Source organism: Mauremys reevesii, linkage group 1 (genome assembly GCF_016161935.1).
Source record: "Mauremys reevesii isolate NIE-2019 linkage group 1, ASM1616193v1, whole genome shotgun sequence".
Classification (NCBI taxonomy): Eukaryota; Metazoa; Chordata; order Testudines; family Geoemydidae; genus Mauremys; species Mauremys reevesii.
In genome coordinates this window covers 26,155,243-26,183,182 of record NC_052623.1, presented here as the reverse complement: position 1 = coordinate 26,183,182, position 27,940 = coordinate 26,155,243, and the positions used below count along the sequence as shown (strand labels likewise).

At 44.1% G+C, this 27,940-nt stretch overlaps 1 protein-coding gene and 1 long non-coding RNA gene across 9 annotated transcripts in view; one reads left to right on the top strand and one right to left on the bottom strand.

Annotated features, from left to right (window-relative positions):
- The window catches only part of DLG2 (discs large MAGUK scaffold protein 2), a 1,428,123-nt gene that overhangs the window by 901,016 nt on the left and 499,167 nt on the right, over positions 1–27,940 (top strand). Inside the window, exon 1 of one of the 8 annotated variants that reach the window (XM_039519927.1) lies at positions 27,387–27,448. The exons of the other annotated variants lie outside the window; for them this stretch is intronic. The gene's annotated coding sequence lies outside the window, so the exon portion shown is untranslated. Of the gene's footprint in view, positions 1–27,386; positions 27,449–27,940 lie in introns of those variants that run through there. 8 annotated transcript variants of the gene reach the window in all.
- LOC120395483 lies at positions 12,430–27,214 on the bottom strand. The gene is made up of 3 exons (XR_005592651.1): positions 27,021–27,214; positions 17,589–17,648; positions 12,430–12,631 (listed from the first exon to the last, which is right to left on the bottom strand). It is a non-coding gene; the product is annotated as an uncharacterized LOC120395483 (long non-coding RNA).

The window sequence follows — 27,940 nt, the reverse complement described above, 5'->3', positions numbered from 1 at the left end:
GGATTGGGTGATGTTTCGGCTCTCCTTCCCACTAGCCAGGACAGCTGACAAAGCATGCAAGTGCGGGGGGGTGGACTGGGCAATTTGCACGCATTCAAAGGCTGCAGTAGAATCATAGAATCATAGAATTCAAGATCAGAAGGGACCATTATGATCATCTAGTCTGACCTCCTGCAAGATGCAGGCCACATAAGCCGATCCACCCACTCCTTAGCAAGCGACCCCTGCCCCATGCTTCGGAGGAAGGCGAAAAACCTCCAGGGCCATTGCCAATCTTCCCTGGAGGAAAATTCCTTCCCGACCCCAAATATGGCGGTCAGCTGAACCCCGAGCATGCGGGCAAGACTCTCCAGCCATACCCTCTGGAAAAGGTTATATCATATCATTGACCCATTGTATATATGTACATGACTTCCCTCCAAATTTGTGGGCAAGAAAGCAATGAGAATCTGAGTCCCACTCTGTGCCACTCAGGGCTTGTCATGGGTCCGTAAAGCTGCATGCTGCCTGTTACTCAGAGATAAACGCTCAATTACAAGCTAGCCCCAGACAGTAAGCTCTTTTGGCACAAGGATGTAGGCTTAATATATTTTTGTGAAGTTCCATGTTCTGTATGGCACTTTATAACTAATGAATATGAATTATATGATGCATGTATACCACTTTTAAGCAAACATATAGAGATGTAGGTAATTGGAGCCTTAAAATCCTGAGCTCAAAAGTTCTGTTCTGGAATTTCCCAAAGCATGGCATGGAGTCCGTCAATATGATGTTTTCCTCTAAGTTTGGGCCCTTCGGTTGTGGTGTACTCTTTTTCTGCTCTGCTAAATAGCTTCTGTGTTCTACCACAGAGGTAGATACCTTTCAGCAGTGGCGGAAGTGATTTCTATATACTCCTTATTCACCTCACAAGAATATTCAGAGGATTGATTTAGTTAATCTTAGTTTAAAGCACTTTTTGTTCCTCAGAGGATAAATACTTTGAAAAAACTTCCCCTGGGAGTCTGGCATGATTAGGACAGTCAGTTTATAGTTAATCTTAAACTTCTGAAATTCGAATACAGGCAATGACACACTAGTTCAATACAGAATTCTCTGTTTTGCTGATCTACTGCCTCCAAATATCTTTATTGATTTAGCCTCAATCCTGGAAACTAGTGTTCACATGATTGTGGCCTTAATAACCTTGAAAACAATATGCTAAAGGGATGCAATTTTTGGCCTTCATTCCAGTTGTTATGATTTTGATGGAGCTTCCTGTTTTTAGAATAATGTTAAGAAGATAATAGGGATATATTATCCCTATATATATATATATATATATATATATATATATAAAGGAAAACAAAAATACAGAAAGGAATTTCTGACTCAGATTTATTTTAGTTCTCTGATGCCTGTTATTTTTTCTACCTGCACAGGCCAAGGGATGTGCTGGCCACAGCTTCCCGCTGCCCCCATTGTCCTGGAGCGGCGAACCACGGCCAATGGGACTCCCCCTATTCCCTTTTGATAAAGTTTCCAGATGTGATGACCATTAAGGCCCAGTCCTGCAAATGTTCTTAACTGTAAGCACAGTCATAAGTGTTTGCAGGGTTGGGGCCAACTATGTAACATATGGCTGGGGCCAAGTGTACAAAAACTCCTCAGCCCTTGCCCAAAATCACTAGATTGATTTAGAAACCATGAGATTAAAAAAAAATTGGGGCTCTTTGTTTGCCTTCTTGTGGCGTGGAGCCTGTAGGGATCAGGGAGGGATTTTCCCCCCCTTCACTGTACTCTGAGTTGTGGTTTTGTCTCCTTTCTCTGAAGCATCAGAGATGGCCACAGCTGGAGATAGGATACTGGAAGGGGTGGGCGGCTGTTCTGAGGTGGCACCAAGCATTCTCTCTCTCAGGTTCTTGGCTGGCTGGTTCTTGCTCACAAGCTCAGGGTCTAACTGATCATCATATGTGGGATCACGAAGGAAATCTCCCTCAGGTCATATTGGGAAGTTTTCACATTCCTCTGAAGCATGGGGTGTATGTCACTTGCTAGGATTGTCTGGATATGTCTCACTTAATCAGTTTCCTGCCACTGCAGGGGCCTCGGGCACTGGTGCTCCTCAGTCTATACCAGGGGTAAAAGTAAGATAAAATACTTACCAGTACGGGGGCCTGGCTCTGGGTCCCCAGAAGGGGCAGGGCCTCGGGTGGAAGGGACGGGGCTGGAGGGGTCAGCCTCCCCCAGCCAGCCCTTCCACGCTGCCCGGCCTGTGCCGCTCAGGCTCCGGCGACAATTTAAAGGGCCTGGGGCTCCAGCTGCTGTTGCAGTAGTGGTGGTAGCATCCAGGAGCCCTAGGCCCTTTAAATCGCTGGGTCCTGGAGCAGCTGCCTCTTCTGTCTCCCCTCCGCCCCATCGGCAGCCCTGGGGGAGGGAAAGGAGCAGTGACGTTAAAGCGCTGCTGCAGTGCTTTAACGTGGGCTGTGTACGAGCCGGTACCGGCGGCCACTTCTTATCGGTATGCAGTACCAGCCCACTTTCATCTCTGGTCAGTACTGTTCTCTGCCTGTGGCACATAAGAGTCCAGTCTCCTGTGGGCTGAAATAATTTGTCCTAATTTAAATTGTTGGCTTTAGTGTACGGGTGCTGGGTAGCATTAGTGGCCTGTGTTGCACAGGAGGTCAGACTAGATCAGGGGTCAGCAACCTTTGGCACGCGGCTCGCCAAGGTAAGCACCCTGGCAGGCCGGGCCAGTTTGTTTATCTTCCGCGTCTGCAGGTTCAGCCGATTGTGGCTTCCACTGGCCTCGGTTCACTGCTCCAGGCCAATGGGGGCTGCAGGAAGTGGCGCAGGCCGAGGGATGTGCTGGTCACAGCTTCCTGCTGCCCCCGTTGGCCTGGAGCGGTGAACCACGGCCAGTGGGAGCCGTGATCAGCCGAACCTGCGGACGCGGCAGATAAACAAACTGGCCCAGCCCGCCAGGGTGCTTACCCTGGCGAGCTGCGTGCCAGAGGTTGCTGACTCCTGGACTAGATGATCTGGTAGTCACTTCAGGCCTTAAATTCTATCCCTTTGTTCTCAAACATCTGCTTCTAGGAGACCTTAGAAATGTCTATTTAAAATAAAAAAATTAAACCTGGGATTTTCCCCTAATCATGTGATTCCAGGAACTGTGGCTTTAGGAGAAGACACCCAAATACAAGACTCAAGATAAAATCATAAGTATTGGAACCACCACACATGCACATGCATGCGCTCACACAAAGGGTGTAGCATGAGGTAGTACTAATTATTGAATTTCATTATAAATCACACTCACTACTTTTCTGTATTATAGAAAATTAGTACTTCATAAGGGAATTGTGCTATTTTTCACTTTTAAATTTTTCTATACATTTAAAACTTTGGTAAGTACTAAATTGAAAAAACAAAATACGGCTGCCCCCCCCACCTCAACTATATATGAATCTCGCCTTCAGTATAGAAATCAGCATCTTGTCAATGCATCAAGTGAAGAATCTTCTAGTCATGTGTAACCTGTGCACTGACACTTTTTGTTCTGAAAAAAATGCAGTATTGTCCATCTTAAATTATTAATGAATAACCCCAGCCTTCAGATTCAGTCAAGAAACACTTACTTTCTTCAGATGCTTAACAGAGAGATTGCCATTAACACACAGGTGGAAGAGTAGCTTACTGAACTGCAAAAGAGCATAGTTCATAAAAAATGAGTGTTGCCCTTCTATTTCAAACAAACCACCGTAGAGTTCATGCATATGTGATGTGTCGTGCTTTTAGGCTTTGGACTACGAAGTACTGCAGGGACATAAGCAAGGCACTGTGCCAATGAGCAGTTATTCACCAGCCTTGAGGAGAGTCAGGTTCATATTTTTGCATTAAACTTAAGTTTTAACACATCCAGAAGAACTTTATTCTATTTAATGTGCAGGTTAGCATGAGCTACAACATTTGGAGCAGAAGTTATCTGTGTTTGGGATTTTATTCAGCCTCCTGGAGATTGGAGGCAGCCTAGAAGTTCAGACCTGGATCCGACATAAGTTCATGGGAGTTTGAATCAGGTTCTTTTTGCTGCTGCTTTGGGCCGTTTTCTTGTATCATGTGCACTTTTGATGGCTGAACAAGAAGTATGTTGTTAGTATTACAGGGCTCTGCATGAATCTCTTAAAATCAGTGTCCAGTTGCAAATAGGGACCATATAATGAGAGAATTTGCAACACATCTGCACTCTCAGACCACCAAATACATTTGTTTTCTGTCATTTTTATACGTTTGTTCAGGTTTTTATTCCCTGTGTATTAAATGTGTAATTGAAAAGCATATGATATAAAGATGGATGGCACTCTTGGGGTACACATGGATTTAGTTTGCCCAGGCTATAACTTTATTTTAAATGCCTCTGTCATATGATTGTTCTTAATTGAATTTGGTAACATAGCAGATGGTTACAGTAAGTGCAGGTAAATAATTACTTTAGTTATATACTTGGTTTTACTGTGGTTTGGGAAAGAGCTGTTCACTATATTTCAAAGACAGCAATGTAGTACTAACCTTTCTAGCACTGGAGTCTGGCAGAAATGATCTCAAGTTGGTAATTCTGTCATGTTTGAGATAGTCTCTGCAGGGGTCTCCCCCCTTCCCCCGAGAAGCACTGCTTGCAGCTGCTCCTGCAGGTTCAGGAAGCCCCAGTAGGGTGACCAGACAGCAAGTGTGAAAAATCGAGATGGGATGGGGGGTAATAAGCGCCTATATAAGACAAAGCCTCAAATATCGGGACTGTCCCTATAAAATCGGGACATCTGTTCACCCTAAGCCCCAGACAATGTGAGGGTGTGGCAGAGGGGGGCACACCAGAGTCCAGTGGGGTGGTAATCAAGGTGGGAGGGTGTCAGGTGATACCCTCCTGTGCCATATAGGCCCCAGGCCAGGTATATGGTGGGGCTGAGGAAATGACCAGGGTGGAGTTCAGAGCTTCCATGGGCCACGGCAGTAAATGACAGCAGTGTGGGCGACGCACGACGCCTGTGTAGTGAGGCTCATTGGACCTTCAGGACAATAGAGTGGTGTGCCAGATGCTAGAGTGACACTAGCTGGACCACAAGGGAGTACAGACGGGACTCACTGAAGCTACAGGGCCACCTAGAGTGGGGAGCAACGTGGAGAAGAGGGAAAGGTGAACAAAGAAGGTCCAGAGCATTGCTGAAATGCAGGACTCTTCTTCCCTCATGTTGGCTTGGACCAAAGAGAGGGGAAAATCAGAGGAGCTAGAGTGCTCCTCTCTTGTTTTGGAGAGGGTGGGCAAAGAACAAACTGGAGGCCTCTGTCTGCTGGGTCCTTCCTGAACCGAGGTCCCACCCTACCCCTCATTTCTGGCCCTGCTCCAGCTGTCATCATAAATTTTTATTTCTGAAGAGCTGGAGCGTAATTCTGTCTTGGATTTCAGGTGCTGGAGCGACACTCCGGACCACTATGGCAGCTCTCCATCCCTGCTCAAAGATATAAAACAACTGCTGAGTGTAAAAAGGGAAAAGATTGATGAATCTTTAGCTTTGAGACTGGAATATCAGCAGCATAAGAAGAGTCAGTTCAGACATCACTGTCTTATCAGTCTAGGACTATGTCTATGCTAGTGAGCTTACAGCAGCACAGCTGTACCGATGCAGCTGTGTTGCTGTAAGATCGCTCATATAGACATTCTGTGCCGATGGGAGAGAGCTCTCCTGTCAACGTAATAAAACCATCTCCACAAGCAGCGTAGCTATGTCAGCGGGAGAAACTCTCTCACCAACATGGCCCTGTGCATGCTACCACTTATGCCAGCGAAATTTATGTCGCTCAGGGGTGTGTTTTTTTCACACCCCTGAGTGACGTAAGTTTTGCCGACATAAGTGGCAGTGTAGACATAGCCTAGGAAAGAAGAAACTGCTCTTCTACAGGACCTTATCTCTGAGCATCTCAATGCACTTTGCACACATTGATTAAAGCATTTTTTGGTCAGGTTTATTTTATCTATTTGCATATGGTAAACTGAGAAACAAAAAGAAAGCAATTGTCCAATGTTATACAGCAAGCTAATTGTGGCTGGGAATAGAAATGAAAAGTCCTGCTCTAACACATTCTTAGAAATGGAAGAATTTAATTTTTGAGGACCCCATCACTAAAAGTATAAGAATATCCTAGCAGATTGAAGGACGTTTTTTTTCCCCTTCTACAGAGGCAACTGATTTGTTTCACGTTATAAAGTGCACCTTGAAAAGTTTAGCAATGGAAAAGCAGTTTCTACCATGATAGTATTCACCCACGAAAGCTTATGCTCCAATACATCTGGGACTCTTTGTTGCATGATCCACACTGTGAATCTAATATGTCTGCAGGAGAGTTAATCAGCATAGTATTTGGAAACATTCTGGGGCATAATCTCTGCTGGTGGAAATTGTCATAGCTCCATTGGCTTCAGCGAACAGTTTACCCCAGCTGAAAATCTGCCCTTCTGACTTTGGGAAGCTCATTGGTTCTACTTGTGACCATCTTGACCAGGGGTGGGCAAACTTTTTGGCCCAAAGCACCACATTGGGGGGGTAAACAATATGGAGGGGGGGGGAGGTAGGAAGACCCCCCCCCCCCCCCCCCCCCCCCCCCACCCCCTATCCCCCCCTCCTGCCCCCCCCCCCCCCCCCCCTCCTCCCCTCCACAACCCCCTCCCCCTCCTTGTCCCCACCCCCCCCCCTCCCCCCCCCCGCCCGGTGCCCCCCCCCCCCCGCACACCCCCCCCTCCCCCCCCCCCTGACCCCCCCCCCTCCCCCCATCCTCCTCCCCCCCCCCCCCCCCCCCGGGCCCCCCAGAAAACATGGGGCAAACATGGGAGGGAGGAGGCAGAGGGGCACAGGCAGAGAGAGAGGCAGCTCTCTTTTCCGCGCTTCTCTCTGCGGCTCGGCTCGCTGGCCTCCCCCTCCCTCCCCCCTCCCCTCCTCCTCCTGCCTCCATCTGCGCTGCGCCCCCGCCCATATCCTGCACCCCACAGTGCAGCATAGTGCAGCTTGTTGCAGTGGCTGTTGGTGAGCCTGTTGGGCCCCCCCTGGGTCTGGCCTGTGTTCACCCCCCCTGCCTGTACTGTGGCCGCCCGCCCCCAGCTGCCCCGCCGCCCAGCCCCCCAGCTGAGGCGGCAGAGGCTGGCTGAGCACAGGAAGGAAGGAGGCTGGAGGGAGGCGGGGCTCAGGGGCTGGGCAGGCAGGGGGGCCAGAGGGGCCCTGCAGGATGGCCCGCTCGCCAGGCCAGATGCCCCCACCCACCACCTACCCCTCCCCTGCCTGCCCCCCACTCCTCCACTCCCCCCCACCCCCTGCCCCTGCCCCCCCCTGCCCCCCCCCTGCCCCCCCCCACTGCCCTGCTGGCCGCTGGCTGGCCGCGCTGGCAGCCCACAGCCAGGGCCCACGCCACAGCAGCTGGCAGAAGCCCGGCTGGGCCCGCCCAGCCAGCCCCAGCCGCCAGCCCCCCGCCCAGAGCAGGAGCAGCTGCGCGCGGAGCGAGCGAGCGAGCTGGGAGGGGAGGGGGGGGGAGGGGAGCCAGGGGGGGTCAGGGGCTCCGGGGGGGCCCCAGGGGCCGGAGCGGGCCTCCGGCGTGGGGATGTGGTGATCTTGACTGATCTTTGGAGTGTTTTATTGTACTCTACAAAGGTTTGCTACCTATTGTAGTGAAATGATGAATCAGTGCTCCTGTCAGCCTAGATGGTAAATGATGCTTTTAATCAGTGTTCAGGCAGCCTAGATCGGCACATAGGAACTCATATAGAGAAAGAGAAGCCTTCATTGATATACCAGTTATCCGAGTTTCATGAATAACTGATCTGATAATTTTCTACAGTAGATTGACTCTATTTGAAACTAATAGAATTCCAAGCAGCCTGCATATGGTAATTTGGCACTTAGTGGAGAGGGCTAATAATGAGAAACTGCCATTGAGGTGTACTGTTTATGTATCCTATGCTAATATACTCAACCTGCTGCCCAGGTTTTATTCCTATAATTCATCATGTGTCAAGATGGTAATATCTGTGGTTCTCTTGGAACCAAGCATCTTTACTTCTTTCCTGACGGACACATTGTGCTCCACTTCAGCTGAACAGAAAACTTCCTTTTATTTCTACTAAAGTGTTATGTTTTGCTTCATTCTACACTCAGTTTTATTGGGCAATAATGTGATCAGAACAAAATTAGTGCTGAATAGATGCTTGAGTCTCAATTCAGTTGAGTTACTCTGGATTTAAACGGTGGTAATTGAAAAGAGAAGTAAGCATAGCTACTCTGGGTTTGTGTCAGAGTTAAAATTTGGCAAGAAAGGTACAGAGGAGAAGTTGATCCCTGTAACTCGAGGGTTTATTGTATGTTCATGCTTCTCGTTACGATCTTACCCTATAGTGGAAGCAGACTAATGCTGTTTTGATAGTGCTTTCTCATTCTCCACAAAAGACAAAATCCATATGGCCTGTCTCGGTTAGTCCTCCTAAAGGAAGACAAATCTAATTTATTGTTGTTGCTCTAGATACTATTTTATTTTTATCTCCCTTTCCAAGGCACTGTGGTTTCTTTATACATTTGCTCAAATGCTAAGTCAGAATAAGTCATATTATTTTTTTTTCTGGTCAACTTTCCACATGAAAGAAAGTGAAGATATGGCTCCTCCTGGTCTTTATAACAATCTGTTTCTGTGTAAACAAGAGAGAGAGAGAAATATTTTCTTGTTTAAATTCAAGCATTTTTATCTTCGCACCTTGTATCATTGTCAGATATGTGCATATCCATTTATACTAGCATCTATACAAAGCTTGATTCATGTGTTCTGCTCACATTGTTGAAATGTGTCCAGTTTGCTGCCAAATTGGAGACCAAAGTCTGCCCACAATATTCATGACTTCAGTGGGATTACTCTCATAAATAAAGAGAGTTGTATCTGGTTTAGGGCTTAAATGGGCATCTGATCTATTTCTGTAAATCCTTATCCCTGCACAGAGACCCACAGAAGTCAATATGTTATCTTTGCATCTCTGTCTAGATAATTTTACTTAACTTTGAGGGCTTGTTCGGCTTCATTATTGTACACTTCTGCACTTCCTATTTTCATCAGCTATCTTGTTTGTGATGGAAATCAAAAGTGCAGAGGTGTAAAATAAAGTTAACTAAACTTTTCCCAACTTCAGGTGTAACGTTGTATTTTGGCCTCTGACACTGTAACGTCCTTTAGTTGTAATGTGCATGTGTGAATTCTTGTTTTAGTGTAAAGCACCCACAGTTTAAGATGAGTGCTAAATATAAATCTAACTAAATATTATAAAATAACCGCATTTTTTTCTGAAATACCAGTTCTGAAGTCATTGTGGCTTTGTGCAGGTGCATGGATCCAACCATGTGGAGCCAGTTGGAAGGCTGGAGCCTTTATATTTCCATGTCTCGGTAACCCATCTGTTATTTGTGGAATTTTACTCCTTCTCCGACCTCCTAGTCTGTTTTTTTCTGTATGAACTGAAAATTCTTTGGGGGCAGAGACTTTTTTCCTATTAGGTACAATGGGGCTCAATCTCTATTCAGGAAAATCCAGTGCAATAGCCCTGGGGTCTTTAGGACATTTTATGACAGTATGATATTTACAGAAGAACCAAAAATGATCTTGAAGCCCTGTTGTATATATTTAGATGGAATATATGGGCCCAAAGAGTTAAAGGTATTAACATAAACCAGCATTAAATAAAGTTAAATGATATTTGTGTACAGACTTGAGCCTGCTTAGTACCATGGCAAACATGCTATAAAATTCATGGCAAGAGTTAGAAATGTATTGACTGAAACACACAAAAAGAAAAGAATCATAATGAGGTAAAGTGCATTGAAATTGATTGTTTTTGCCAAACAGACGTAATCAAAACCTATCAAAGTCCTTTTTTGGAGGATATTAAAGATGGGAGCAACATGGCTTTTGTTGACATTCTCAGGATACAGGGTGGCTGATCAATCATGGATGGGCGCTTTGGGTTTGCTGTTGCTCTGGACCCCGGTTCACCTCCCAGTCAGGGACATTATCTGTTCAGTTTGGTTAGGTCCCTCTTCTTCACTGGTCCTGTTCAGGCCAAGTAGAACTAGATGGGCCATCTCATCTCATCATGCTGGCACTGTGCAGTACAGTTGATTTGAGGATAAGGTGAAAATCAGAGAGAGAGATAGGACAGGAGGAAGATAGGGGGCGCAGAAAGGCGCACTTGCGGAAGACAAAGTAGAATCTCATATATGTCAGGTTGGAGTCCTTGCTGGTGCAGTGATGATGATCAGGCTGTGATGGGTTGGATCACAGAAACCCTCTTGGGAGCTGCCACCCGATGTGCCAAGACTACTTCTAGCCCTTCTTTCCATGCCAGCTTGGGACTCCAGCACCCTGTCTTGCTGAGCCAGACACTCCTGTCTGCTTCAACACAGACCCAGGGTCTGAACCATGTGCCCCAAAGCTGCAGGTTTACCTGAAAGCAGCTCACAGAAGTGTTTCTGTCTTTAACACTCAGATGCCCAAATCCTAATGGGGTCTAAACCCAAATAAATCTGTTTTACCCTGTTTTACCCTGTATAAACTCATAAATTGTTCACCCTCTATAACACTGATAGAGAGATATGCACAGTTGTTTGCTCCCCCAGGTATTAATACATACTCTGAGTTAATTAATAAGTAAAAAGTGATTTTATTAAATACAGAAAGTAGGATTTAAGTGGCAGGGGCGGCTCTAGACATTTTGCCTCTGCTGGTCGCCGGTCCTGCAGCTCCGGTGGACCTCCCGCAGGCATGCTGCCGAAGGCTGCCTGCCTGCCACCCTCCCGGCGACCGGCAGAGTGCCCCCCGCAGCATGCCGCCTCAAGCACGCGCTTGGCGTGCTGAGGCCTGGAGCCGACCCTGTTAAGTGATTCCACGTAGTAACAGACAGAACAAATTAAGTAACCAAGCAAAATAAAATAAAATGCGCAAATCTATGTCTAATCAAACTGAATACAGATAAGATCCTCGCCAGTTCCAGAATGCTCCCTTTTACAGGCTAATCTCCTTTTAGCCTGGATCCAGCAATCACTCACACCCCCTGTAGTTACTGTCCTTTGTTCCAGTTTCTTTCAAGTATCCTGTGGGGTGCAGAGGCTCCCTTTTTAGCCAGCTGAAGACAAAATGGAGGGGTCTCCCAGGGGTTTAAATAGACTTTCTCTTGTGGTTGGAGACCCCCCACTCTCACTCCTATGCAAAGTCCAGCTCCAAGATGGAGTTTAGGAGTCACCTGGGCAAGTCACATGTTCATGCATGACTCTGTTTTTACAGGTAGCATCCATTGTTTACATGCTACCTTGAATGTCCTCCAGTAGACTTCTTATGTGGATTGGAGCATTCCAAGATCCATTGTCCTTTAAGTGTTTCTTGATTAGGTACTTAATTTCAACATTCCTTTCTCCAGGAACTGATCAAATGCTCTACTAAGATTATTTAGAAATCAAGCCAGTACACAGCCAACATTCATAACGTCGAATACAAAAATGATACATGCATGCAAATAGGATTAATACATTCAGTAGATCATAACCTTTATGGAGATATGTTACATGGCATATGTAGCATAAAACACATTCTAAGCATATTTCCATAGAGCCTTATGGGAGGTACCGTCACATAGGCATCCCCACTGGAATATCAAGTTCTGATATCATGGCAACAGACCTTCTGCTGGAGCTGTGGTGAGGGTAAACATTTTCTCTCTTTTCCCAAGGTCTCTTTTTTTAAAGGGTCCCCCAATAATCCATCCTCTCAATGTTTTGTCCATTAATGAGACCTAATTTCCAACACTTCAATTTTGGTTAATTGATTCATGACCCGCTAAGCCACTTGTTTAACAGTCATAATCTTAACATGGTCCTTGAGTGGTATAGTAGACCCTTTCTGCTGTTTAAATTAATTCAGTCTTTCTGTCTCCTTCTCACATCTTTTCTGAAACAATTTTAAATAACAGATCATTGTACCTTATTACCTAACAAATCATGAACCTTTACCCACTTTTCACCAGTTAAGCTAATAATTAAAGAAGGCCTACTAGGCCTCAATTATTACAACAGCTCACATTAATATGAAGTGACTTGGAATGGCTTTACAAATCAGGATCCTCCAGACAGAAGCAGAATGTTGCCCATATCTCTGCTACCTTTTGTTTTACGGGTTAGATGTGGAAATAATGAGTTTTAATATTCAGACACCCCTAGAGAAGGCACCAAAGATAGTTGATGTCATATGCAGAACCATTTTATGCTTCTGATAAGAGACAATGCAGCACTTTAAATGATAAAAAAATGTATTGCATACTACCGTGCTAAATGTTTCCTAAGTGTGTTATTTCTCTGTTGCAATAGTAGATGTGGCCGGGGTCCTAGTGGGGAGCCAGCTATGGTCATTCAATTAGGGTGAACCGCAAAGAATGGGGCGGAGAATCCCCATAAAGCTGGTGGATATTCCAATACTTAGATTTACCAAGCCAGCATAAAACAGCTTCCTTATTACCTTACTGGTACTCAGAAGTCCAAACTCAGGTCCCTTAAAGTGATCCAGCCTCAGGCCTCCATCCAGGTACCTATGTTAGGTAAAAAGCAAGTCCTTACTCACCTCTCCAGCACCCGAGTTTGTGCGGAGTTGGTATGGGGCTCACAAATCTGTCAGAGACCAGACAACAATTCATTGATCAACGGGCTCACACCATCCTTAGCTTAAAAGCTTCGGAGTAAGTGTGGCAAGTTTATTTGGGGTGAGCATCAATATTTATACACAGAAGTAAACAAAGTGATTAACAGATCATAATGGTCATGCATAATCAATCAAGATTCTACAGGATAAAACAGGTTAAAATGTAAATTAGAAAAGACAAAGGAGGAGATGGCTACTTATTGGGAGTCAGAGCTTTGATTAAAAGTTTCAGATAGAGACATCAAGTCTGGGTTAAGTTTAAACTCATGAAAAGTTCAGACTCAACACCTACGTCAAATATGATGAACATTTCTGTAAATCTTATTTCATCATATAAAAGAAAAGGTTCTACCAATCCCAAAGGATTGGGCACATTACCTCCCAAGTTAATGAATGTTTCAGATCTTACCCAAATACATGCTACTGCCAATTCTTATTAACTAAACTAAAAATTATTCAAAAACAAGAGAGAGAGAGTAGGGTTAAAAGATCAATGTACATACAGTCATGAGTTCAATTCATTGAGGTGCAGATTCATAGCAGAGATGATGAGCTTTGTAGTTGCAAAGAGTTCCGTTAGAATTCAGTTCATAGGTCATAGTCCAATGTCCAACTCTCATATTCAGGGCGTACTAGCATAACTGGGACCTCAGTCTTGCGACTCAAACTTCCCCTGAGGAACTCTAAGCAAATCTGAGATGACAAAATCAGGACCCAAGGATCTTTTATACAATTTCATGTCTTTTGACAAATTGGAGTTCCTCAGGGAACAAAAGGTAATTAGGGTGACTTTGAAGGAGGTCCATCACCAGTACTTAGCTATACAAATTAACAAAAGGCCATTTGCTTGTTCCTCCGCCATTCACAGTATATTTCAAGAGAGATGAATACCGAGATATCCCGTGTTTACAGTTCTTTTTCATGATAGGATGTTCTTTTGACCTCTGAATTATCAGAATACAGCATAGATGGGGACTGTTGATTACATTGTCCACCCTACTCATACATATGTAAATACACAGAGACACAAACATTATCTCCTCACATGTCTTCTATGGGTTATTTATTTTGCAGGATGTTTAACCCTTTCTAGCCATGTGACACAGTAGATGTTTGTACATTAAAAACATTCTTAGAATATGTATTGCCTTTCTTTTTATATAATAACACAATCTTCCTTTGAGGAAGCATGCTATGGATTGAACTGACTTCTGTTTTTCAAATGCAGTGTACATCAAAAGCTGTTTTGACTGGAATCACAGGTCTTTCAGATCTTTGTCTTTATTTAATGCGTCACTGAAATATCTTTAGCATTATAGATACAATGATGATTCAAAGTTAATCTAAAAATAAAATACCATTTTCAGAATACCAAGATCATTGCAATGGAATAGCATTAAATATAATTTTCAAGCTGATCTTTTGAGATTTCTGTGCTACAGTTATAACACTGCTTAGTTTGTCTTCATTTTATGGAGACAGAAATACAACTAGAACCAGGTAATATATATATACACTCAACACTGTATTTTAAAGAAACCTTATTGAGGTTGCAGGAACAAACCATCCCGATGTGTAGGAAGAAAAGTAAATATGGCAGGCGACCAGCAACAGTAACATCCTTGCTTGTTTTGCTTGTCTTAAAAACAAAAAGAACAGAGGAAGAGAGTGGACAAATAACCAGGGAGGAGGAGGAGAGTATTATATTGCTCAGCAGTGGGCAGAAAAAGGAAAAGGCCAAATTGCAGCTGCTTGCAGCTAGCCGGAGATGTAGATGTTAACAAGAAGGGTTCTTTAGGTATGTTAGCAGAGAGAGAAGAAAGTCAAAAGTGAGGGCCCCTTGGAATGAGGAGGAGGGAACCTAGACAGGATGTGGAGAAAGAGCTAGTGTACTTGCCTTTTTTTTGCCTCTGTCTTCAGACACAGTCAGCTCCAGCTCAGCAGCAGCTGCACGGGAGGAGGTGACCAGCTCTGGGGAGGTGGGAAAGAAAGTAGAAAGGGTATTTAGAAAAGCTGGGAAAGAAAACAAGTCACAAGGGCATGGGGCTGCATCCGAGGGTGAGTGTGCTAAAAGGGAGGATGAGATGAGATGCATTGGCCATTGGCTGTAATCTTGAAAATCATGGAAGGTCGGAAGGTCCCGGAAAACTGGAAAAGTAAAAAATAAAAGAAAAAGGAAGAAGGGAAGATCCAGGAAGGACAGGCAGGCCAGTCTCAGTCAGTCAGCAGAAAAATCAAAGAAAAAAACATGGAAATCAGAAAATCAATTCAGAACTGAAAAACTTAAAAAGGGAAACAGGGATGATGGCAGCACCAAGAACATCATGCCTTCCTGATGCCTGAACCTGCCTGATATGATGAGATATGATGAGATGTGGATGAGGGAAAGCAGTGGATGCTATTTTTGATTTTTTTTTTTAAAGCTTTGACAGTAGCAAGTAGCAGTCAGTATTCCAGAGAGTTAAAGTGGATATGTGGGGGGGGGTGAGGGATGAAAAAAACTAGATGGTAGGTGGGGCTCATGGGGGGGTAGTGATCAATGGTTCCATGTCAAGTTGGTATCAAGCAAGTGGCAGCTGGGGCAAGCTGCCTGCTGGGTGGGTGGGCCTATTCTGGGGGGTTCTGATCTGGAGGGACTTGGATGATCTGGAGGTGACACTGGCAGCAAGTTTGCAGATGGAGGAGTGAGGGATGGGGAGGAGATAGGACTGGAGGATAGGAGGAGAATAGGGAGGAAGAGGACAAATTAGAGGAGAAAAAGGAAAGATGAGGTTCAACAGGAGGACTGCAAGTCAGGAGTCCTGCACTTGGACTTGCACACATGGCTGGCTGGCACTGACTAAGAAAGCTGACTGCCAGCAGCAGGGAGGGAGGAAAAAAAGGTTAAAGGTTGTTGGGAGAAAGTGATTGAATGAAGTCTTGTGTGTGCCGGTGTGCCAAGAAGCTTGGGCATTTTAGTTGGGGCATTTCCAGCAGCATTTCCAGCAGATCGGGGATGTGATCATTCCCCCTGGTCAGGCTCTCTTGCCTCCACTCAGCACTGGGTGTATTTTCATCCCAGTGAGAGGTTGGATGGAGAGAAGAGAGGAGCGGAGAGGAAGAAAATTGAGGAGAGGCAAAACAAATGACTGGAGGGGGCTGAGGAAAGGAGAGAACTGAGCTGCAGAAGAGAAGAAGAAGAGAAATGAGGAGAATTTGGAAGAAGGAGATTTGATAGGGGCTTAAGAGGAAGAGATGGATTGGGTTCCTTCTCTTGGTAGACAAGACTGAGAGAGAGGAGTAATGGTCTCAGGTTGAGGAGGTAGGGTTTGTAGGAAGGAAGGGCTTTTTCACTAGGGAAGGGTGTGAAGTGGGTGGGGGGGAGGAAGAACTGGAATGGGGAATCTCCTTCCTTTAGGTCCTGGGGGGTTTTATCTTTCTTTAGGCTGGTTTAGATTTGGCTGGGTGGTTTGGTCCTGCTTTGGTCAGGGTTGTCCCTGGATCCTGCTGGGTTGATTCTAATGACCTCCTGACACTTGTCTGGCTTTGAATACATGATTTTTTATGAAAATTTGAAATTTCTCACTGAGTTAGTGTGAAGAATATTTTCCTGCTAGGAAGACTGAAATATTTGGGACAGGTTTTTGAATTTTGAGCAGGGTTGGTTGTTACTGGTTATGTATAGCAAATGTAAGCTCTTTAGGGCTGGGACAGTGCATTACAGGGAGGGGAGCAGGCACATTGTCAGTACTTAACAACAAGAATTGTGTCCATCTTGTTTACCTGCTTAGCTAAGGAGGATCCCTAGCAGAAGGCCTTGAATTTAACTCGGCCTTTAAAATTCCATCCTTTTTCTGAGACAAAATAGAGTTGACATGAGGGAATTGCTCTATGCTCTAGTATGTTACCTACACAGACACAGAAGAGCCATCCAGGATTTGTAGGGGAAACAGTGGCCCTACTTGATGGTCCCCAAAGACACTGGTGAGGAGAAAAAATCATCCATTAAAGAGGCCAGTCCTCCAGGCTTTCCTGTAACAAGTCCAGGCAAGGATGTAGGAGAACTACGTGGGACAGAAGATTTAGTAACCATGTGGGTGATAAGTTCATATGGTTTAGATAAGCTTCCAAACTCCAGACCTTTTGATATTCCCATACCTGGATTGAGACACAGTTTAGCTATGCTGAAGCTGGTTTACAGCAAAGTTCTGCATGTGGTTTGACTATGGAAATAGTTGTGTTTGCATATTTTATTCCCCTTCCGGTCACGGAATCTTGTCCTGCATTCCACTGAAGTCAACACTCCCACTGACTATTAAATGCAAAATAAGTTACATTTGTGCAAGTCCACTGAAGCTAATGGAATTGCGTAGGTGTCACTAAGGGTTTGCTTTGACCCTTCAGGACTTGCATTACAGTTGATGTTGCAGGAAAAAGCTCAGCTTAATTCTTGGATCCCAGTTTGAATTTTCAGGTCTAGCAATTAGAAAAAAATCCCACAGATTTATTTGCAAAACAAAGCACCTTGGGTGTGGAAATGTTGGGCACAACAAACAAGGAACTTCCAGAAGCTTTTCAGGGTCACCTTTGTGATTAAGACTTCACTGTAACACTTACAAAATATATGCAACTACTATCGTCTAATTTATAAAATTATTGTCTTGCAAATGTTTGCATCACATTTTGTTTAAAGGCATTTATGAATCATAAGTAGAGTTGCAACCCTCATTTCCTACCTACAATTGGAAAAGTATAATAAAGTGGTTAAGAAGCTAGTGGGCTCCGATCACTGCTCCTCTTGTTGAGTACAGTCATTTACCCCCCAGTCTGTCTGTCATATCGGTCTTCGTCTCTCCACTTAAACTTACAGTATTTTGGGTAGGGACCATCTTCTTCACATAGCACAATGGGTCCCTGGCCTCATGGCACTGTCATAATACAAATAAATAATAATACAAACAAACAAAAAAAAGTAAGATGTAGTTAAAAACAACTTAAAAACTAAAAATAATTTATCCTTCTGTTCATTATTTATATTAATGCCCATCATTGTTTTCTATCCAAATGTATTAGTGTCATCTCTGTATTCCTACTAAAATGACCCACTTTTCTCTCATGAATGGAGCTAGATTGCAGCCTATATTTGTCTACTGTATATTAGCCTAGGGAGATGCCAAAATTTGATCTATGTTTATGTTGAGTTTTGTTTGTAACTCTGTGCTGGCAAGTTTAGCAGAAGTTTCTCTACATAAATGACAGTTTGTTCATAATCCCAATGCCAGAATATAAATTACCCAAACATATTCCAGGTTAATATTTTTTTCTCTTAATTTCTTGTCCAAAATCTTTTAATCTGTTTGCTAGCAGGCCTTCTAAGGCTTTCTCTTTCATTAAAGGGTAACAAGTATCAGAGGGGTAGCCATGTTATTCTGGATCTGTAAAAAGCAACAAAGAGTCCTGTGGCACCTTATAGACTAACAGACGTATTGGAGCATGAGCTTTCATGGGTGAATGCCCACTTCATCGTGTCTGACGAAGTGGGTATTCACCCACAAAAGCTTATGCTCCAAAACGTCTGTTAGTCTATTACAGGGGTCAGCAACCTATGGCACGCGTGCCAAAGAGGGCTCACGAGCTGATTTTTAATGGCATGCTGGGGCCTGCCAGAGTCAACATGCTCGCTGCTCCCGGCAGAGGCAGAAAAGAAGCGGGGGCAGGGCCTTGGGGAAGGGGGTGGTGGAATAGGGGAATATCCGCTCCAGCCCCCTGCCCTGACCCCCCCACATACATCCCCTAGCCCTCTACCCTGACCCCCCCACACACCCAGCCCTCTGCCCTGCCCCCCCAGACACACCCAGGCCCGTGCCCTGAGCCCTGTGCCCCTCACACCCCCCAGCCCCCTGACCTGAGCCCTGTGCCCCCCTCATAAACGCCCAGCCCTCTGTTTGACTCCTTCACCCCCCACTCACGACCCCAGCCCTGACTCTGGTACCTCCACACATACCCAGCCCCCCCTCCCCCGCCCTGACACCTGCACCCCCTCAGATGCCCCCAGCCCTCTGCCCTGACTCTTGCACCCCCTCACAAAACCAGCCCTACCACACCCCATGCACCCCCCACATCCCCACCCCAACCCTGAGCACCAAATGGGAGCTCCTGCGCACACACACACACACACACACACACACACACACACACACCCACCTGCACCCCTCACACCAAATGGGAGCTCCCAGGTAAGTGCCCCAAACCCAAACCACCTGCCCCAACCCTGAGCCCCCTCCCTCATTCTAGCTCCTGGGCAGACCCTTCACCCCCAGCGCTGTGCTCAGTGCACTCCCATCCTCAGCTCAATGCAGAGAGAGAAAGAGAATGGGCCAGAACCAGGGAGAAGGTAGGTACCCACTGTATATGGGCAGGGCCGGGACCCCAGACTGGCACCAGGCTGAGCAGGTCCAGCAGCCGGGATCCCGGCTGGCAGGAGCTGGCGGATGGAACCCCTGAGCGGCAGTGGGCTGAGCCGCTCAGCCCACTGCTGGTCTGGAGTTCCCGGCCACTGGCCCTGCACGGCCCGCTGCCGGTCTGGGGTTCTGGCTGCCGGATCCTTGCCAGCCGGGGTCCCGGCCACAGGCCCCACTCAGCCCGCTGCCGGCCTAGGTGAACAGAACCCCAGACCAGCAGTGGGCTGAGCAGGCCGGCAGCGTAAGATCAAGATTTTAATTTAATTTTAACATTTTGAAAACCTTGTTTATTTTACAATACAACACTTGTTTAGTTATATAATATATAGACTTATAGAGAGAGACCTTCTAAAAAACGTTAACATGTATTACCGGCATGCAAAACCTTAAATTAGAGTGAATAACTGAAGACTCGGCACACTGTTTCTGAAAGGTTGCCGACTCCTGGTCTATAAGGTGCCATAGGATTCTTTGTCGCTTATTAAAGGGTAACATGAGTGATGAGAGGTTTGAACAGTGTATTGGGCAAACCAGTTCAACTACAATAATAATATTAGGCACATGTAAAAAATGTGACATCTTCAAGATGCTTTACAGTCATTAATCTTCACAGCACCCCTGTGAACATGGTCATTAAGTAGTAGTGTTCCCATTAGAAGGCAAAATTGAGATAAGGATGTTCTGAGTTGCTCAAGGCTGTGGGAAGGGTGGGGAAGGGCTGGTGGTATAATGAGGAGTAAGGGGGGGTAAATTAAACAAAGGAAAGTTTAGGATGAGGATCAGAAATAATTTACTAGTAGTAACATCTGTTAGATTGTGGAATAACCACACAAGGAAAGCAGAGTAAGCTCCACCATTTGAGTCATATCTAAAATAGGATTGCACAAAGCATTTGAAGACCAAAAAGAACTCAAGGGAACAACTTTGCATTGGTAATGGTGTTCTAGAATTGAGGCGGCCAAAACCTGGCAACTAGACTTCATTTGTGCAACCCTATGTGAGGCTGCTGCTCTATTTGTACATAAATACCGTCTGATGGTCACCCTTAACAAGTTCTCAGTGGCCTTACATACCTCAATAATGTAACTCTAGAATCTGCATTCCATTATTCTTTATACAGATAACCTTATCTATGGAAAATGGGAAAGGTTTTAAAGCCGCTCAGTTACTAAGGGCAGAGTTTTAAACATTTAGATAGAGACTGTATGCTGGAAACTTTTCCCTTGGCATCCCCCTTTTTTCAATGCCCCGAGTCCCTGTGTCTTATACAGTTAGTCTCAGGGTTTTAATATGCTTCCAGCTGGGAAGTTTGTAGTATAACAAGGGGCAGGAGACTAGATAATCTTACTTAAAATAAGGTGTGTGAGTTTGGGACTGGTTCATGTTATATGAAGATGTGAGTTTGTCCAAGCTGCAAGGGAATGTTCATGATGACTAATCGTTTTATCGGTATGAGAGATACCACATCAAGTTGTAATTCATTCCTAGCTTTGGTACATTTTCAGTGTAATACATCTGTCTGCTTTCATTGGTTCAAGGTTTTGTCCGTTGATATGGGGTGGATTTATTTGTAAATGTAGAGTAGACTCCACATTGACCAGGTGCTTATCTGTTTTAATAAACTCAGTTGATGTGGTTTTGTTTTTAAATTATTCTCTGGCTCTTAAACATTGTAATTCCAAAGAAAATTACTAATCTCTGAATGACAAATAGCATTTACCATTTGGAAAAGAATAGCCAAATAAGTCCAAGGACACCTTTACTTTGCACTCTTAGTTGACGAAGCAAGGTCATTGAAACAGTAGCAACTCCCGTTGAGTATTTTGTACATAAATTGTGATCTTAAAGTGCTGATGTGCTTCTAGAAATGTATGTGTGTAGAAATTGAAAAACTGATGGATAGTGCTCTAAGAATTGTGATGGATCTTGACATACTGAAAGTTTATGCTTAATCTTACGTTGGGGCATCAATAATATCAGAAGTACAGAACAGAGTGGAGGAAACTGAGTGAAAACAGTTATGAAGCTGTCTAGTAAATGCAATGAATGGCACACAAGAGAAACCTGGTGATATTGAACACCTGCAAAGTCATTTACTTGAGACTTGCTTTCCTTTTTACTGTGAAAGTTCTGAATACTTTTCCAAGGGCCAAATGTCATTGAAAGAAAACTAGTACCCAGTTCTGCTCAATGTACTTCTGGAAATGGCTGCTGCGTGTGAACTGAATGACGTGATTGTGGAAACAAATCTGTCTCTGTTCTATCTGAGAAAATATAGTGATCAATGTGTGTTTTAGTAGTCAGCAGTGACCATTAGTAAGTAAGTTAAAGATATCCTACAGAAGAGCTTTAAGATATAGGGATATTAGGGATTTCAAGAAATCATCACGCAAAATGCATTAAGTGATGTTTCAACAGCATAAGCCTGTGTAATAAACTATGTTGTGAATACCTACATTGGTTCATTCAGCTAGATAAAATGTGACTACAGTGGGTCTCAAACTTTTTTGCTGGTGACCCCTTTCACACAGCAAGCCTCTGAGTGCAACCCCCCTAATAAATTAAACACACTTTTTAATATATTTAACACCATTATAAATGCTGGAGGCAAGCGGGATTTGGGGTGGAGGTTGACAGCTTGCGACCCCCCATGTAATAACCTCACGACCCCCTGAGGGGTCCCGACCCCCAGTTTGAGAACCCCTGGACTACATGCTTATGGGTTGTAGAGGAAGCTCTTATGGATTTAGTCATGGTGAGGCTGAGAGTAAAATTCTTCTTCATCATTATGTATATTTAATTGTGCTTTACAAACATGAAGGAATACACATCCTCCAGAGTGGCTTACAATCCATACAATATAGACAATGAAGACAAGACAAAAACCAGTGTAATAGTTGATGAAGTGGAGAGATTACTGGTGAGCAGGTTAAGGTAGCAAGGGTACTTGGGAGGACTTGCATGGGAGTAATCTGAATTATAGTGCAGTCTTCATGCAGGGAGTAAGAGACTTGTCCATTCCGAGGAGACAGCATAAAAGAAGAAGCAAAAGTGAGAATGAAAGTAGTCAAAGGAGAGGGGATTGTGAGGAGGGTGGGCAATGGAAAGACTAAGATGAAATGAGAATAAAGATATTCAAAGATTGGGTTAAATTTTTGGTGCAATTAAGTTTGTGAAGAGATGCAAGGTGAGGAGGTGATGTAGTAGCAATGACTTAAGGGGAGCTATGAGAGAAGATGGTTTTATTGGCGGACTTGGATAGAGAGGAAGAAGTGAGATGCAGGCAGCTCAGAAAGGTGAAGAATCTTGTAATCAGAGCAGGAATTGATCAAAGCTAGTGATTTGATGGAGGATTTGGGGGATATTGAAGAGGATGAAGCAACAGGACACAAGTCCTGACATAATGTGAAAAGGAATGAAAAGTCAAAGAAGATACAGAAGTTGTGAAACTGAGCAATGGGGAGTTGTGGAGGGTGCAAAGAAAAGGTGCTGCATGAAGACTAGGAAGAAAAACAGATTTCAGTGTGGTAAAAATGAGTTTGATTGCAGCAGAGCATCCAGGAGGAGAAGTTGGAGACATTTGGAGATGTGCGAATGAGTAAAGGGAGGGTGGCTGGGAAAAGAGAGAGATTTGAGAATCAACTATATAGGGGTTGTACCAATCATTTTGTGAATGGATGAGGTTTCCAGAGAGAAGAGGTGGGCGGCATAGGGTTGCAGAAACAGAGAGAAGCAGCATGTGAGGAAGAAAGAATGATCAATGAATAAAAGGCCTTAACTTTCTCCCATTTGACAGAGGAAGTCATATGAGCAGCATACAGTTTATTGTTAATGACCCTGCAGCAGCAAATCATTAGATTGTTGACTAACAGTTGAAACTTCTGTGAACCCTGCTAACTTTGCAATGAGGTCAAAGGTGATCTCTTCCACCATAACTGGTATGTGATGAACAAGTTTGTTGCTGTGTGTACTGTAGCCCTCTGCACAAGTATCAGTTTTCTTTAGCTTGGCAGAGGCAGTGGAGTTGATGGTTGCAGTTACCAGGTAGAGGCATTTGTGTTGCTGAAGCCTGTGAGAGCCCCACACTTGGTGCCATGTACTGTATATATATATTTAAGAACCATAAAGTGAGTATTTATTTTTATTCTCCTCCATACTTGTATCTTTATATAACAGCTTGTCTTGTGGTTTTACAGGCAAGAAAAGCTTTAACATATGTAATTTATTCTTCCCTTCGAGGGGGTTAACAAATTGCCTCTTTGTTTCCTAAAGGAAATGAAGGTGCGGGGGGGTGGGGCGAGGGGGGGAGAAGAGGATGTGAAATGTTACAAACTGAGATTAAAAAGAAATGCCTGGAATCTTGGCTAGGAAGAACATAAAAATGCACTCAGTCTCTCTTTGAAAATGAGGATTGATCTGATAACTTTCTGGCAAGCTCTCTATGGTACTTGGAAAAAGCAGAATCATATTTGAAAGCCGATTGTTGTCCTTGATAATATTACCAAATAATTTAGTAGACTATTTCTATATGTTTGTGGATAGAGGCAAAGACACTTTACTTCCCCCTTCCTCCCCGCCCAAAAAAAAGTGAAGAAAAGAGATTAGCAATTTTTTTGCCAACTATAAAGTAGTTCTGAAGATTAATGAAGGAGTGCAGCCAAAGATAAATGATAACTGGAGGAATATTTTGACCTCATTCATTTGATTGCAGAAATCATGAAGGACTTTTTAATTTTCATTCCCAAAAGTGTGTAAAAATGTCTATGATATTGCCAGCTAGAAATGTGAAATTCAAAAAGATTATGCAGCAAAATGAAAAATTCTTAAAGAGCAAACCTGCCCTATGATCACTTCTCTAACATTAATTTGGCAGTCTTGTAGGGTATAAAGGATGGGGTGCAAAGACAACTACTGAGGCCATGCAGCCAAAAGAAACAGAACTAGTATAGACTAAAATTGGACCTAGTTGGTGTAGGGAACTAGTTTTCTGACTGGTAATAGCTAATTGCTAATAAAAGTAGATATCTCACTCCAGATAATCAATTTGACAGTTTTTCAGCTATCATAAAACTGAACATTAATTTTTAGCAAAAGTCTGCAGATGTGCTCATGCTTTAGCCAAAACATTGCCCTCTGGAAAATAAGACTAAACATAACAAGAAGCTTTGATTTATGTCAATATTAATAGAAGGACAAGGGCAAATCATAAGTGTAACAGTCCCAAGATATCAATATCACTTCATAAAATTCCAAGAGCATGTTTTTGATATCACCGTTTTCATATGCCTTTTTATCCACAATACAAGGATGATAACATCCTTATATTTTATCATCCCAGTGGTACAGTATTTTAGTTTATCAGTTAAAAAAAAAAAAAAAGATAAGCAGAGCATGTCTGGGTGATTATAAACATGCCTCATCTAATTTTATAAACCCCAAGACAGGGTGATTTTTGCCATTACAGAAGTGCAATAAATGTACCAGGTGCTATTATGCAGGGCCGGCTCCAGGCCCCAGCATGCCAAGCGCGTGCTTGGGGTGGCATGCCGCGGGGGGCACTCCGCCGGTTGGCGGGAGGGCGGCAGGCGGCTCCAGTGGACCTCCCGCAGGCGTGCCTGCAGAGGGTCTGCTGATCCCGCGGCTCCGGTGGACCTCCCGCAGGCGTGCCTGCGGATGCTCCAGCGGACCCTCCGCAGGCACGTCTGCAGTAGGTCCACTGGAGCCGTGGGACTGGCGACCGCCAGAGCGCCCCCCGCGGAGTGCCACCGTGCTTGGGGCAGCGAAATTGCTAGAGCCGCCCCTGCTATTATGAATTTATCTGCACAAAACATTTTTGAGTACTTTGAATCCTGGGTACTTTGAAGCTTGGGTAGAACAACATTCTCACTGAGTTAGAAATTTAGCATAATCTACTAAAAACATAGCTAATTTCTGATAAGTAAATAATTCATCCAACATTACTTTAGTCCCCTTCAAACAATCATAAATAGCAAAACTCCCCTTAAAGCACACAAACTAACCACCTTTTGAGGAAAGACGTAAGATCAATTACATATCTTCGTGGATTGAGATAGCTTGGGCTAAATGTCAAATGCTTGACAACTTTTATCCACGTCTAAGCCATTGTGTGTAATTACCACCTCTGACCTGTTTGTTCCTCCCTCTCTCATGCTCACCTCAGAGTAAGAGGTGGCTTTCTTTGGCCCATGTTTGCTTGTTAGAATGTCAAGTTACATCAGTTCTAGGGCACTGTTGGTAGTGTCCCTTGAGTGACGGTTGGGGTGGCCAGACAGCAAGTGTGAAAAATCGGGATGGGGGTGGAGGGTAATAGGCACCTATATAAGACAAAGCCCCAAATATTGGGACTGTCCCTATAAAATTGGGACATGTGGTCACTCTAGTGTCGGTTCCCAGGCAGGTATTATACCATACATCTCTTGACCAAAAGTAACCATGTTCTGACCAAGCATTTGGGAAAAATCCCCCAATAATAACTAGGGCTTCAAATATATGAGTGTTGTCAAGCTGTGAAACTTAGCATTGATTCTTGGCTTTCCTCTCTTCTGCAGCAACCATAAGAAGGCTGGACCTAAAATTAGTTACAGTAATTTATACCTCAGATGCATAGAGTGGTGAGCTAATCACATTTATAGACTATAGGCACATGAAGAATATAGGGTTTTCTCTTGTGAAACCGTCTGATATTGCTACTATTTTTTATAAACAGTATGGATATCTTTGTTTTATAAATTAAGGTGCATTTCTTAGAATGTAAGCTCTGTGGGACAGGGACTTTCTGTGATTGTACAGCATCCGGTACCAGAATGCCCCAATCCTGATTGGGGCCTTTCAGCACTGCTGTAATATAAATTGATAATATTAATAATGATAATGGGCTTGGGTTGGAATTATACATAATATTGAATATTTTATGGATTTATAAGCAAAATCTTTGGGTCTGTGACATTCCCTGAACATACTTGCATGCACTACCATACGATATTAGCTCACATGGTCTTGTGCTTGCATTTCAATGCACACATGATGGTGTGTGCATTTTGGAAGTTATCTGCCCAAGAGTCATCTGTGCTACTCTGTTATACTAGTTCTTGTTTTCCTTTTATGTGCCATGACTCATCTACTTTTGCTCTATTCAGAACCGCCTAGAGAATTTGTCCATTACATTTTTTATTTTTTGAGTCTTAGCAATTCATTTTCAGCAGCAAAACAGAAGTTGGAGATATGTTTATGAATATCTGATATTTGAAGGTCATATGGTGTGTTGTTCAAATGTTGGCTTTCTAAAGTTTGAGGCTTTAGAAAAAAAGACTATACTTGGCATTAGGGGTTTCTGCCATAGTTTGATAGATCTCTAAACTTTAATTCCATATTAATGGTCGTGTACCATATCCCTAGGAATGAAGATCTAGATCTAGATCTAGATCCATCTGTGTGTATCTATATATATAGATACACACACCGTACATAGAAAGAAAGCAGCTGGTTTCTAACCTAATTCATGCAATACAGACCACAACAGTCTTCACACTTACAAACCTAGTGCACACTAACCACAGCCAGTTCACATGTGTGCAAATCAGTAGTCATCTCACATCAAACCCCATCTAAAGCCAAATAAAATCCTTGAATTTCCAGTTTCACACATGCCATCATCACTCAGTTCCACACATGCCATCATACTCCCTTTATTTACCACAGCTAAATCTTTAGAAATGAAATCAGAAGAATACATAACTGGTGTCAGGTTTTATTACAAAACACAACTCTGGCCAGGTTCACTGAGCCAGAAGAATTTCAAACAAATCTGTAAATACTGACTTTCTCAGGGGGAAGCCACATGAAGTATAGTTTTGGATCTTTTGCTTCCATCTGAAATCAGGCAGAACTTGGTGGTGAATTTTGCTTTGAGTTTCTGTTGGAATCTGAACCTCAGATCTGGAAAATAGATTCATACTAATCCCTGCAAATGGAAATTTCACCCAGCCGAGTTTCACCCAGCTCTTGATATAACATCTGTTCTTTCCTTTGTTGTTTATTCTTAAGGCTGTGATTATGTCACAGAGGTTGTGGAAGTCACGGAATCTCTGTGACTTCAGCCCCGGTGGCTGGGAGCTGCAGGGTCCCGCCGCCTTCTGCAACTGCAGGGAGCTGTGTGGTACCTCCACCACCTGAGGCAGCGGGTCCCCCAAGCTCTGAGCCACCATGGGCAGAAGAGGTACCCCACAACTCTGAGCTGCCACAGGCAGGTGGGTACCCCGCAGCTCCCAGCCACAGCAGGCAGGTGGGTTAGCCCACAGCTCCCAGCTGCTGCGGGTGACAGGGGTACCCCCACAGCTCCCCGGCTACCATGGCGGGGTAGGGAGACCCTGGCCACTTCCCAGCCACCGTAGTGGGACAGGAGGTCCCTGGACCTCTGAGCCCCCATGGTATCTAGCCACCCCTCAGCTGCCCAGACCCTTCCCATTTTATCATGGATATTTTTAGTAAAAGTCTAGGACAGGTCATGGGCTTCCCTGAATTTTTCTTTATTGCCCATGACCTGTCCATGACTTTTATTTAATATATCCAGCCTTATTTATTATGTGCATTACTGTAGCACTTAGCAGCCCTAGTCATAGACAAGGACCCCACTGTATTAGGTGCTGTACAAACACAGAGCAAATAGTTGGTCCCTGCTCCAAAGCACTTACAATCCAAGTATAAGACAGGAGACAGCAGATGGATACAGACAGATGGTA